A 12,866-nucleotide genomic window follows, 5' to 3' on the forward strand; every position below is an offset into this window, starting at 1 on the left:
CTCATGTAATACTACATCCAGTCCCCCTTCTCACGAAATACCCTGTCCTTGTTCAGAGGGAAGAGAAGGGAAGCTGAGGGCAAAGCAGAAGCTGACACCCCCACCATGGGATATATGTGACATTTCTCAGGCTTCCCGGTTGCCCTACAGGAAGAATTAATGGTTTACCAAGAGAGCTCAAAATCCCGCAAGGCCTGAATCTCCCTTGGTAATAATAAACCACTATTTTTCACCAAAGACATCTCAAGAGTTCTTTTTTCCATGGTTAGCTCTGGCCTTCACCCCACTGAACGTCACGTGTATTCCAAAACCACATTATATGGCCCTCAATGTGGGGCTTCGATTCTTCATATCTGGTCTCTGATCTTGAGTGCAAAATTGGTGAATTATTTTCCTTTACTCTCATTTCAGGGGCCCTTCAAGGGGTATGGTCTTTTGGGAACACTTTCATGCCACTGCTCAGGCTGCAATCCTCTGTCTATCCTGTGGCTACTCCGTGGGTCGCAGAAAGTCTGCCTTTTGGCTGGAAGTTATACCCTGGCTGGAATGGTAATAAGACCCAGAAACTTGATATTCTCTCTCTCTCTTCCCCTCTCTCTGTTTGAAATATTTTTTTATTTATTTGACAGAGAGCGAGAGAGAGAGACACGGAGAGAGGGAACAAAGGTAGGGGGAGTGGGAGCGGGGGAAAAAGGCCTCCCACCAAGCAGGAAGCCCAGTGCAGGGGCTGGATCCCAGGACTCTGGGATCATGTCCCCAACCAAGGGGAGGCACTGATTGACTGAGCCACCCAGGCACCCCTGATGCTCTCTCTTTAATGATGTCCTTATACAAAGTTGCCAGTCTTGGGCACGGGACAGCCACCTAAGTCACCAGGATGGCTGCCAATCTTTAACATTCCATGTGAGGTTTCCTTCTGACTTATCTAATATGATCCCCTCCATATCCCTGGTCTAGCCACTTCTGGCTGTGGGACCTCTACCAGGAGCCAGCTGAAACCAGTTCTCAATGGAATTAAAACCCAGTGGGATCCTTTCTGAGGGAAGTTGGCTGTAAGGACTACATATATTGGAATGTCAGTTAGATCAGGATGGATTTCCATGTTTACAGTTCGATGTCATTGTCCTCTACTAACTACTTAAAGCTACTTTAAGGAATTGGGTAATTTCCCCCTTGTAAAATTTTTCTGCTATTTTCCATGGGTTAAAAATGGCAGGACAGGGACGCCTGGGTGGCGCAGTTGGTTAAACGACTGCCTCCGGCTCAGGGCGTGATCCTGGAGTCCCGGGATCGAGTCCCACATCAGGCTCCCAGCTCCATGGGGAGTCTGCTTCGCTCTCTGACCTTCTCCTCGCTCATTCTCTCTCTCACTGTCTCTCTCTCTCAAATAAATAAAATAAAATCTTTAAAAAAATAAAATAAAATAAAATTAAAAAATGGCAGGACAGTGGGGCACGTGGGTGGCTCAGTGGGTTAAGCAGCTGCCTTCAATCCCAGGATTCTGGGATCAAGCTCCATGTCGGGCTCCCTGCTCAGCAGAGAGCCTGCTTCTCTCTTCCTCTGCTTGCTGCTCTGCTTGTGCTATCTCTTTGTCAAGTAAATAAATAAAGTCTTTTTAAAAAAATGGCAGGGCACAAACCATAAAAGACTCAATCTCAAAAAACAGACTGAGGGTTGCTAGGGGGTGGGCGGACAGGAGAGAGGGTGGTGGGGATATGGACATTGGGGAGGGTATGTGCTATGATGAGTGCCGTGAAATGTGTAAACCTGTCAATTCACAGACCTGTACCCTTGGGGATAAAAATACATTATATGTTTTTTTAAAAAAATTAATGAATTTATTAATTTAAAAAATGGCAGGGCAGCACACAACCTTCAGGGCATAGATCGGCAACGCTTGGGTATCTCAGTCTTTTCACCATGCACCCATTTGCAGCCTAGGATGCAATAGGTTGGGGGAGGAAGAAGACATCCCTCCTATGGAGTTTTTTTTTAAGATTTTTTTTTAAAAGATTTTTTTTTTAATTTTTATTTTTTATTTTTTTTTATTTTTTTTATTTTTTTTAAATTTTTTTTTAAAGATTTTATTTATTTATTTGACAGCGAGAGACCACAAGCAGGCAGAGAGGCAGGCAGAGAGAGAGAGGAGGAAGCAGGCTCCCCGCTGAGCAGAGAGTCCAACGCGGGGCTCGATCCCACGACCCTGAGATCATGACCTGAGCCGAAGGCAGCGGCTTAACCCACTGAGCCACTCAGGCGCCCCTTTTTTTAAAAGATTTTATTTATTGGGCGCCTGGGTGGCTCAGTGGGTTGGGCCGCTGCCTTCGGCTCGGGTCATGATCTCAGGGTCGTGGGATCGAGTCCTGCATCGTGCTCTCTGCTCGGTAGGGAGCCTGCTTCCCTCTCTCTCTCTGCCTGCCTCTCCATCTACTTGTGATTTCTCTCTGTCAAATGAATAAATAAAATCTTTAAAAAAAAAGATTTTATTTATTTATTTGTCAGAGAGAGAGCACAGGTAGAAAGAGTGGCAGGCAGAGTCAGAGGGAGAAGCAGGCTCCCTGCGGAGCAAGGAGCCCGATGTGGGACTCGATCCCAGGACGCTGGGATCATGACCCGAGCCGAAGGCAGCTGCTTAACCAACTGAGCCACCCAGGCGTCCCTTTTTTTAAGATTTTATTTATTTATTTGACAGACAAGATCACAAGTAGGCAGAGAGGCAGGCAGAGAGAGAAGGAAGCAGTCTCCCCGCTGAGCAGAGAGCCTGATGTGGGGCGCGATCCCAGGGCCCCAAGATCACGACCAGAGCCGAAGGCAGAGGCTCAACCCACTGAGCCACCCAGACACCCCTCCTATCGGGTTTTTATGGTGGGAATGTCTTCACTGCAAGGCAGGATCATGACTGATAGCGACGTTTTGTTTGAGGGATGCCTCCAGTTGCTTTTGACACAGGAATCTCTGACAAATCCTGCATGGGGTGCCAGCCGGGAGTCGGTGGGATTTGGTAATGGACCTTCTTTTCTTTTCAGGGAGCGCGGCCTCAGTAGGCTTCTTCTTCAGTTCCCAAGGACTCTCCCTTCGGGTGTCTTTTAACCTACTGGAGACTATTTGGATTACAAAATTTAGGAAAAGACTGAATCCTGTAATACTGTGTGGCCTCAGTAGTATCTGTTAGTTAGATCTCTTCTGCAGGAAACTGGGCAGAATGTGTTTGCCCAAATGTGTCTGTTTAGTAAATTCCCTCCTGACATGCTGGATGATAATTACCTAAATGGGCCTCCTAGTAAACCCAAGTTAGCAAGGGTTACGCAGGCCCTCCCTAGCAACGGACACCCTGACTCACTTTTTCTGTTCTTCCCTGTAACAGATGTGGGGGCTTCTTCCTCACTCATTTCCAGGGTTGGTGGCTATAACTCGAGCCATTTGGGGTTAGTCCACCTCTGGAGGGGGACTTCAAGGAATATTCCCAAGCAGCTGCTCAAACTCCCTGTTTTTGGGAAATATGGACAGCTCAAACTCCCTATTTTGGGGCCTGATACGGACTGCCTTTTCCACCCTTGCTGTCTGCTCCTCTGTTGGAGCTGATGAGCTCTAAAACTGGGAACACTTTCTCTGCTTTCTGGCATGACTTTGCCTCTTCTGTCCCCCTCCGCCTCATGGTTTCTGCACCACCTTGGGTGCCAACTGTATAACTGGCTTCTAGTTATAGTATAGTTGTGTAGTATAGTACAGTATTGCATAGTATAGTATAGTATATATGTATAGTATAGTATATATGTTTATGTATAATATATGTATATGTGTATGTGTATGTATAGTGTATATGTATAGTATAGTATATATGTATGTGTATGTGTGTATATGTATATATGTACATATACATATATATGTATATGTATAGTATAGTATATGTGTATGTGTATGTATAGTATAACCGGCTTCTAATTCAGGCACCATGGCTCCTTCTTCCTTCACTGTCAAGGAGGAAGAAGATGACCCCCTGGACCTAAGACCATCCACTCCAGATTTGCCCACCTGTGTCTCAGGTAAAAGTTGACAAAGGGGAGGATACAGGTAGAACATAATTCAGTATTTAAACTACCTTAAGTTTGTTGGTTTAATTAAGGTAGCCATGTCTTTCAAGTTATCAGCACTAAATGTGAAACTTCTATCGAGGTTTGTTGAAGTCAAATAGCTCATGTTATCTCTGCTGCATTTGTTAGCAAAAAGATGATTAAAATGATGGTTAAGTGTCTGTCTCATCAATATTTTCATGGGTAATTGTTAAGATAGCTTTCAAAGTCTTTCATAACCTGAAACTTTAAAGTTTTGCTTGGATGATAAATGGAATTAAATTTGTTGGGCGTCTAGGTCTTTTCCAAACAGGATAAAGTGCTAAGTCATTGATTACTGGATGGAGGCTTATGCCTTTGACTTTTTAATTGCAAAGAAACTAAGGATATCTAAATCTGTTGGTAAACATATTTTGTGCTTAATTGATTCATAAATTTACTACCTAAATAATTCTGGTGTAACAGTTCACAATTGGTTACTACTCAGTCTTCACTGGAGACTAAGATTTCTTTTCTTTTCTTTTTTTTTTTATTTTAATTTTTTTTTTTTTATTTGTCAGAGAGAGAGGGAGAGCGAGCGAGCACAGGCAGACAGAATGGCAGGCAGAGGCAGAAGCAGGCTCCCTGCCGAGCAAGGAGCCCGATGCGGGACTCGATCCCAGGACGCTGGGATCATGACCTGAGCCGAAGGCAGCTGCTTAACCAACTGAGCCACCCAGGCATCCCTGGAGACTAAGATTTCTAAGAGTCCAAAATTCTGCTAAACATAAATCAGACTGATGGAACAAAGGAAACAACTCTGTATGTAGAGAAGTAGAAGATATGTAGGAAAGATACAAGGAATGGGGATGCATTTTTGTTGAAGGTTAAAAAAAAAAGGTAATTTTTAAAAAGATTTTTATTTATTTATTTGGCAGACAGAGATCACAAGGGGGCAGAGAGGCAGACAGAGAGAGAAATGGAGAAGCAGGCTCCCCGGTGAGCAGAGAGCCCGGTGTGGGGCTTGATCCCAGAACCCTGGGTTCACGACCTGAGCCGAAGTTAGAGGCTTTAACCCACTGAGCCACCCAGGCGCCCCAAGAAGGTAAGTTACCTTATTTTTTCCTAAATAATACAGCTGTTTGGAAAGATGACTTGTGACAAAATCTGAATGCAAAAGAAAGTTGTAGAAGGTTTGTGAAGGAAAAACTTTGGAATGGAATTTTAGGTGTGGTCAAGATGGACTAAGATTGAAATGAATGGATTTTAAAGTACACTGGTATAAGACTGAAAGGCTGCTTTCTTGCTTTTCAACAGGACAAATTTTCTTGAATTGTTGGTCTGCTCTTGATAAGAAAATGTAAATAGTTGTTTTCTCTTTGCCTGGCCAGAAAAAAACAGTTTCTATGTTTTGCCTTTATCAGGTCTTTAACATTCCTAATCCTATTTAGGTATGTGCTTTAAAACTTTCTAAGGTTGTGTGTGTGTGTGTGTGCGCACGTGCGCACGCGCACATGCACGCTTAAAGATCTTATTTATTTATTCGTCAGAGAGAGAGAGCACAACAGGGGGAATGGCAGGCAGAGGGAGAAGCAGGCTCCCTCCTGAGCAAGGAGCCCAATGCGGGACTCCTTCCCAGGACCCTGGGATCATGACCTGCACCAAAGGCAGACACTTAACCAACTGAGCCACCCAGGCATCTCTAAGACTCTAAGGTTTTAAAAAACTTTCCCTAAGATTTAAATAATGAACAATGTCTCATTGACTAATTAGGGTTGTTTGTTTGGTATGTTACATTCTAGTATACGGTCATCATCACTTGATACTCTGGCTGTTGACATGTTATGTATCACAGAATAACTGAGTTTTCTTGTCAATTGTATCATAATGAATTCTCATCAGATCATCTACAATGTTCATTTCTGAGTTTTTGTCATTTTTAATTTTTCTTACTCACTTGCAAAATGAATGTTCAGCTTCAAAGTGGTTTGTATAAAGGATTTTTAGGAAAAATCTGGATATTCAGTATCTTTAGGATCATAAAAATGAAATGAGTAAGAATTTCCAAAACTAACTACGAGCTGCATTCAAACTGAAGAAGAACTAGTAACCCAGGACTAAATGAATTAAAAAGATGATTATAACTTTGTGACTCTTGCTTGAAACATTGCTGGTTCTCTACTTTTTGCTCTTCAAGATTAAGGAAACTTTCTCTTAAGATATCTATGACTTACAGAAAAGTGAAAAAGTATTTGTTTGTGAACAAATTGAAACATTTAACTTCTCTCTCTACCCAAACCCTCTGAAATTCAAAAGGACTCAGTAAGTATTCTTTCTTCCATGGCAATCATGATCATTTGCAGAAGTTCAATAAGAATCTGTTCTCCTTATAACAGGACACCACTGGAAACACTGGTTATTTTACCAAGGCTTTCACTGGACTATGATATTTAAGAAAGACATGCATAGACTCAGGTATAATCAAACAGCTTTAAGGAACTAAGGTTGACTTTATGAAGCCGAGTCCATAAAGCCCCTTGGAACTGTTGGCCTGGTACCTTGCTTACAGAGTTCTCAGCAGCCTCACCAGGTGAGTAAAGAGTGTCTGTCACTTCCTGGCAGGTGCAGGAAGCTCAGGATACATTGAGGACCTCAGGAAGAGGAGGCATGTCTGATGGCAAGTACTTGGCTTGGCTTCTGGCCTGGAGAGGCAACTGAAAGTTCAGCCTAAAGATTCCTTAAAAAGTTTCATCAAAACAGATTCTATAAGATCTGTATGACCAAACATTATTCTTGCTGAGCTTATGTAAATGATTAGGCCAAGTTTGTTGAAACTAGACTTGTTTTTCAAATAAATTAGTCCTGATTTGGCTATCTCTGATTAAAAATGAGGGTTATTTTAGAAACAGAAATTGTGTTTCAATAACATATCTTTGTGTATGTTAAATCTATAGCTGATTATCTTTAAATGCTTGTTGTTTACCTAAGCTAGACAACTTGAGGTAGAGTTCAGAGAAATTACTATAGTAGCTCATGTATAGACAACCTTCTTATTTGTTATTCTTTGAAGATAATAACAGGATCCCATTGACATACGATTATTTGAACAATTGGAAAATGGGATTGATTCCCCCAAAACTGAATAACTCAACTAGCACCTTGACCAATTCTGTGTGGCTAGAATGATGAAATCACTCCTTAAATGGGTCAGGAGTGTACCAGAGTGTACCAGAGTGTACCAACTCCATAGGGTTAACTATGGACTTGTGGAGATAATAGATAACCCCACTTTCTTTATGATTGGATTGGATGATGCACTTGGGGATGCCCTTATCTCTTGAGACAAGTCTTCTCCCACTTGCCAGAGATTCCTTATAATTAGGATATTGCTAAGGCTGGACCCTAAACAAAAAGGGTTTCTTGATGGCTTCAACTCTCATCATCCTATTTATCCTAGAAGTCACCTTTGTTGAGGTCCAATTGCAAACAAAGGCTTTAGCTAAGCATACAACAGCCCTCCCAGTAAAAGGAACCTCAAAGCTCACTATGGGACAGTCTCTAACTGTAATGACTTCACATTAGATCCAGAGTGTCTTAGAAACCAAAGGCCACCAATGGATGATGGGAGACTGACTTAATAAATATCAGGTTGCACTTATATATACGCCTGGAATAATACTTGAAACATATCAGACTGTAAACCCACCTTCACTTATGCCTGGATCTGACCATTGTACTTCTATAGAGCATAACTGTTTGGAGGTTACTGATATTATTTATGCTAGTCAGCCAGATTTAAAATGTGCCCCTGTTGAAAACACAGATGAAAGCTGGTTTACCAATGACAATAGTTTCATGAAAAGGCAATAAGAAAAGCTGGGTATGGGGCACCTGGGTGGCTCAGTGGGTTAAAACCTCTGCCTTCAGCTCAAGTCATGGTCTCAGGGTCCTGGGATTGAGCCCCACATTGGGCTCTCTGCTCAGCGGGGAGCCTGCTTCCTCCACTCTCTCTCTCTCTCTGCCTGCCTGTCTGCCTACTTGTGATCTATGTCTAATAAATAAATAAAATCTTTAAAAAAAAAGAAGGGGCGCCTGGGTGGCTCAGTGGGTTAAAGCCTCTGCCTTCGGCTCGGGTCATGATCCCAGGCTCTTGGGATGGAGCTCCGCATCGGGCTCTCTGCTCAGCAGGGAGCCTGTTTCCTCCTCTCTCTCTGCCTGCCTCTCTGCCTACTTGTGATCTCTGTCTGTCAAATAAATAAATAAAATCTTAAAAAAAAAAGAAAGAAAAGCTGGGTATGCTATAATGCTGAGCAGAGAGCCAAAGCCTTAAGAATTAATATTTATACTGACTCCAAATATGATTCCCTAGTCCTGCATGCTCATGGAGCAATTTGGAAGAAAAGGGTATTATTATCAAGCCATAATACCCCAATTATATATGGGTCTGAAATTGTTACTCTTTTTATGGCTGTACACCTGAGACAAAAGACAAATTTTGCCCCAAAAGACATCAAAGGATACTGTTAGGGCCGATTTAATGTTAAAACCTGTTTAACTATTAGGGCCTGCTTAGCCAGAGCAACTCCATATTGCCTAGGTAGCCATATTGTTGTTTACATCCACGGATTTCATTCCGGGAATAAATGCCCCCATAGTTCCTGGTATGATTCCGGGTATTGATTCTGGGAGTAAACGCCTTAACAATAGAAGCCACGTACTTTGGGTGTGCAGTTATGCCCTATTAAACCAGCCTGTGAGATTGGGAGGAGGTCACTCTCTTTGGAGGCGGCCCTGACCGGTCAGTCTGACTTCTAATGCTTGGCATAGAATAAAGCTTCACATAACTTTCACTTTGTCTCAGTCTCGTTCCTTTGATAGCAGACCCCAACAAATACAACCTTAGAATCTAAAGGAAACAATTTGGTAAACTCTTCAGCCAAGCAGGCAGCACAAAATAAACAAACTTTAAGTCTTGTACCAGTCTGAATTCCAATAAACTCCAAAAGTCCAGTCTCTTCCAACCAAGAAATGCACAGGACTGGCTTGTTAATCATGAATGGAAAATCTTTATACCCAAAAATAACCAGTGGAAGGTAATACAGGATTCACACCAGGCTACTGATTTGGGTAAAAAGGCCATGGAAGTGACAAAAACTTTGCTAAAAAAAAAAATTATTCCTAGGGTTGGATTCCCTTGGTCCCTACAATGTGACAAGGGACTGTCTTTAATTACACAAATTTAAAAGATGGTCCTCCGAAACGGAATAGACCTTGATATCTTCACAGCAGTTAAAGGAGGCCCAGAATTAGATGGCTGTCTCCTAATAGGATCTAAGGGTTATATGGCTCTAACTTGTGACCCTGGCTTCCCCTAGGCTGGATAGGCCACTGCACTCTGGGTTTTGCCTGGATGCACGGATGCATTATTAAAACAATTATCAACCCGGGGCACCTGGGTGGCTCAGTGGGTTAAAGCCTCTGCCTTCGGCTTGGGTCATGATCCCAGGGTCCTGGGATCGAGCCCCACATCGGGCTTTCTGCTCAGCAGGGAGCCTGCTTCCTCCTCTGTCTGTCTCTCTCTGCCTGCCTCTCTGTCTACTTGTGATCTCTGTCAAATAAACAAATAAAATCTTTAAAAAAAAAAACAATTATCGGGGCACCTGGGTGGCTCAGTGGGTTAAGCCTCTGCCTTCGGCTCAGGTCATGATCTCGAAGTCCTGGGATCGAGCCCCACATCGGGCTCTCTGCTCAGCAGGGAGTCTGCTTCCCTCTCTCTCTGCCTGCCTCTCTGTCTACTTGTGCAACTTGTGATCTCTCTCTGTCAAATAAATGGATAAAATCTTTAAAAAACAAAAAAAAACCAAAAAAACCACAATTATCAACCCAGCCAACCTTCCAAATGTAAAATGATGGTGGACATGTTCTGTCTCTCATTGATATGAACACCTAACATCCATTATTTTCCCCTCTTTGGAATTGGACGATGTTGTTTGGCATATAGAAACCCTTAAGTACACGGTACAAGCCCTAGATGACACTCAAAATAGCATTTCTCGATCAAATACTAAAATAACATAAATGTGTAAAGTGGTTCTACATAACAGAATGGCATTAGATGTTTTAACTGTTACACAAGGTGAAACCTGTGCTAGCATAAAAACAGAATGCTATATATATGTTCCAGATTACCATAAAATATTTTTGGGTTTCTAACTGACATGAATTCTCAAACTGGTGCTTTAAATGACCTCTTTCCTTTTGTGATTGATTTAAACTCCTGGACTGGATGAAAATGATAATAGGTTAACTATCAAAGGAGTCTTACTGAGACTTCTCCTTGTAATATGAACCTTATTTTGTTGTCATTTCCGGTGTCTCCCTGCCTAGTGTCAAGACTCCTTCACTGCTGTAACTCCTAGTAAACAGCTGATCCTTTCTAATCAAGAAGTTTCATCTATGTTGACCGCATTAGCATCAGCTGCCTCTCCCTTTTGTAACTCCCTTATACATTCCCCACCTGACCAATATTGACCCATAGGTAGGGACATCTCTATACCCCACTTCCGTAGACTTTACAGATTAGACCTTCCACCTTCAACAACCTTAAAGATTTAAGAATCAAAATTGTTCAGGGGAAATGTTGAGGGGACAGAAAGAGAACAAGGGACAAATCAGAAGCTGACACTCCACACACAAACCTACAGCCCTCCACGGGGTATGTGTGACATTCCTCAGGCACTCTTGTTGCCCTAAAGGAAGAACAAATAGTTAACTTATAGAGATCAAAATCCTACAAGATAGGAGTCTTCCTCAGTTTACCAAACACAAGAAAATTTTTTAAAGATTTTATGTATTTATTTGACAGAGAGAAATCACAAGTAGATGGAGAGGCAGGCAGAGAGAGAGAGGGAAGCAGGCTCCCTGCTAAGCAAGAGCCCGATGCGGGATTCGATCCCAGGACCCTGAGATCATGACCTGAGCCGAAGGCAGCGGCCCACTGAGCCACCCAGGCGCCCCCACAAGAAATTTTTAAGAATAAATCATTTGAATTAATGGTCTAGCTTCCAGGAGAAAATGTAAATAAAATTAAATGTCCTTATAATTTGCAGCCCATTAACAGAAACTTGAAGTGGGCAAATTGTAATGTTCCTCCAGGAAGGTCCCAACTATCTTACTGTTTAATGCCTTAGTGGAGGGGTAAACAACCTCAACGTGACAATGGCAAGGTCTCTGGTATCCTGTGAATATTCTATAAAATATGAAAGTTCCTTCAAAACCTCCCTTTCCCTTACCTCCCCCAACTCCATGGTATATACCTGCCACCCCTCACAACCCCGAGGCAGCAGCTCTTCCTGCCCACGGGTCTTGTCGCCATGTTTAATAAACCACCATTTTGGGGCACCTGGGTGGCTCAGTGGGTTGGAGCCTCTGCCTTCGGCTCGGGTCATAGTCCCGGGGTCCTAGGATTGAGCCCCATCTCGGGCTCTGCTCGGCAGGGAGCCTGCTTCTCCCTCTTTCTCTCTCTCTGCCTGCCTCTCTGCCTACTTGTGATCTCTCTCTGTGTCAAATAATTAAATAAAATATTTTTTAAAAAAATAAATAAACAACCCCACCATTTTGCACCAAAGAAATCTCAAGAATTCTTTCTTGGATATTGGCTCCAGACTTCACCCCAATGAACCTTATCTATAATCCAAATCCACATCACGTGGTTCCATCACACCAGCCACATCCTAATGTAGACTTCATATTTCTGCATTCAAGTTTCCTGTCCCTCCTTGAACATAATAAAAGCCACTTAAGGCAGGACCACTTGTCTTGTGATTATGTTTCTCCATATATGCAACCCAAAGTTCTGAAAACCCAGTATGAGCTCAAAGCACATTTGTTAGAACAGTGAGTAAATATGACATTTGCACTTACCTTTAGTTTTAACTTTTCCAGTTGTCCAAAATGTCCTGTTTACTTTTCCCTCCAAAGTACCATGAAAATTAGTGAAGGAAGCCACATTTAAAATGGAGTCAGTTGGCCCAGACTGGGGAGATTTCTCACAGGTAGGACATGCAGAATCAGCAGGAGAAAGGAAGATACTTGCTTTTTTTAATCCTTCTTAAAAAAAAGACTATTCATCTGAGAGAGAGAGCACCCGCGAAAACCTGGGAGAGTGGCAGGAAGAGAGAGAGGGAGAAGCAGACTCCCCACAGGGAGGCTCATGTGGGACTTGATCCCAGCTTCCAGGAATCAGGACCCGAGTTGAGGTAGAGTTTAACCGACTGAGACACCAGGTGCCCCAAGGTACTTTTTCCGTGATAATGGAGGATGGTTTCTTGGTAGGATCCTAAGCTCCTTCAAACCAAAGAAAAGTATCTCTCCTGGTCACAGAAGGACACACTAACCTTGGCATGCAGCCAATGAAACCGCCATCCCCTCTCTTTTCTTGCATGACGTTTCGTAGGTAGCCACCCTCACCGATATCCTTCTAAGAGGTAAGAAAAGCTAATCTCCTATTCTCTTCAGACTATCTTGTGCTGGCCCCAGTGTATTTATTCCTAGCTGAAATTCCTCTATTCCTGAAGAAACTGTTTGCTAGTAAATATAACTGCCCATTTATACTTAAGGTTCAGAGTAGTATAAGCCTCACCGTTTCACGATTGACAAATGACACATTTTGATATAAACAGCCTCACAACGTCCAGTCACATTGGGCTAGCACGATGACATGCTCTTTTTGATTCTGCCTTTTCCTAGACTTGTGAAGCCTTTTGCGAAAAGGTCTCTGAAGTGACAACCGTGTATCAGCTTCTCCTGACGTGAAGG

Source organism: Neovison vison, chromosome 7 (genome assembly GCF_020171115.1).
Source record: "Neovison vison isolate M4711 chromosome 7, ASM_NN_V1, whole genome shotgun sequence".
NCBI lineage: Eukaryota > Metazoa > Chordata > Mammalia > Carnivora > Mustelidae > Neogale > Neogale vison.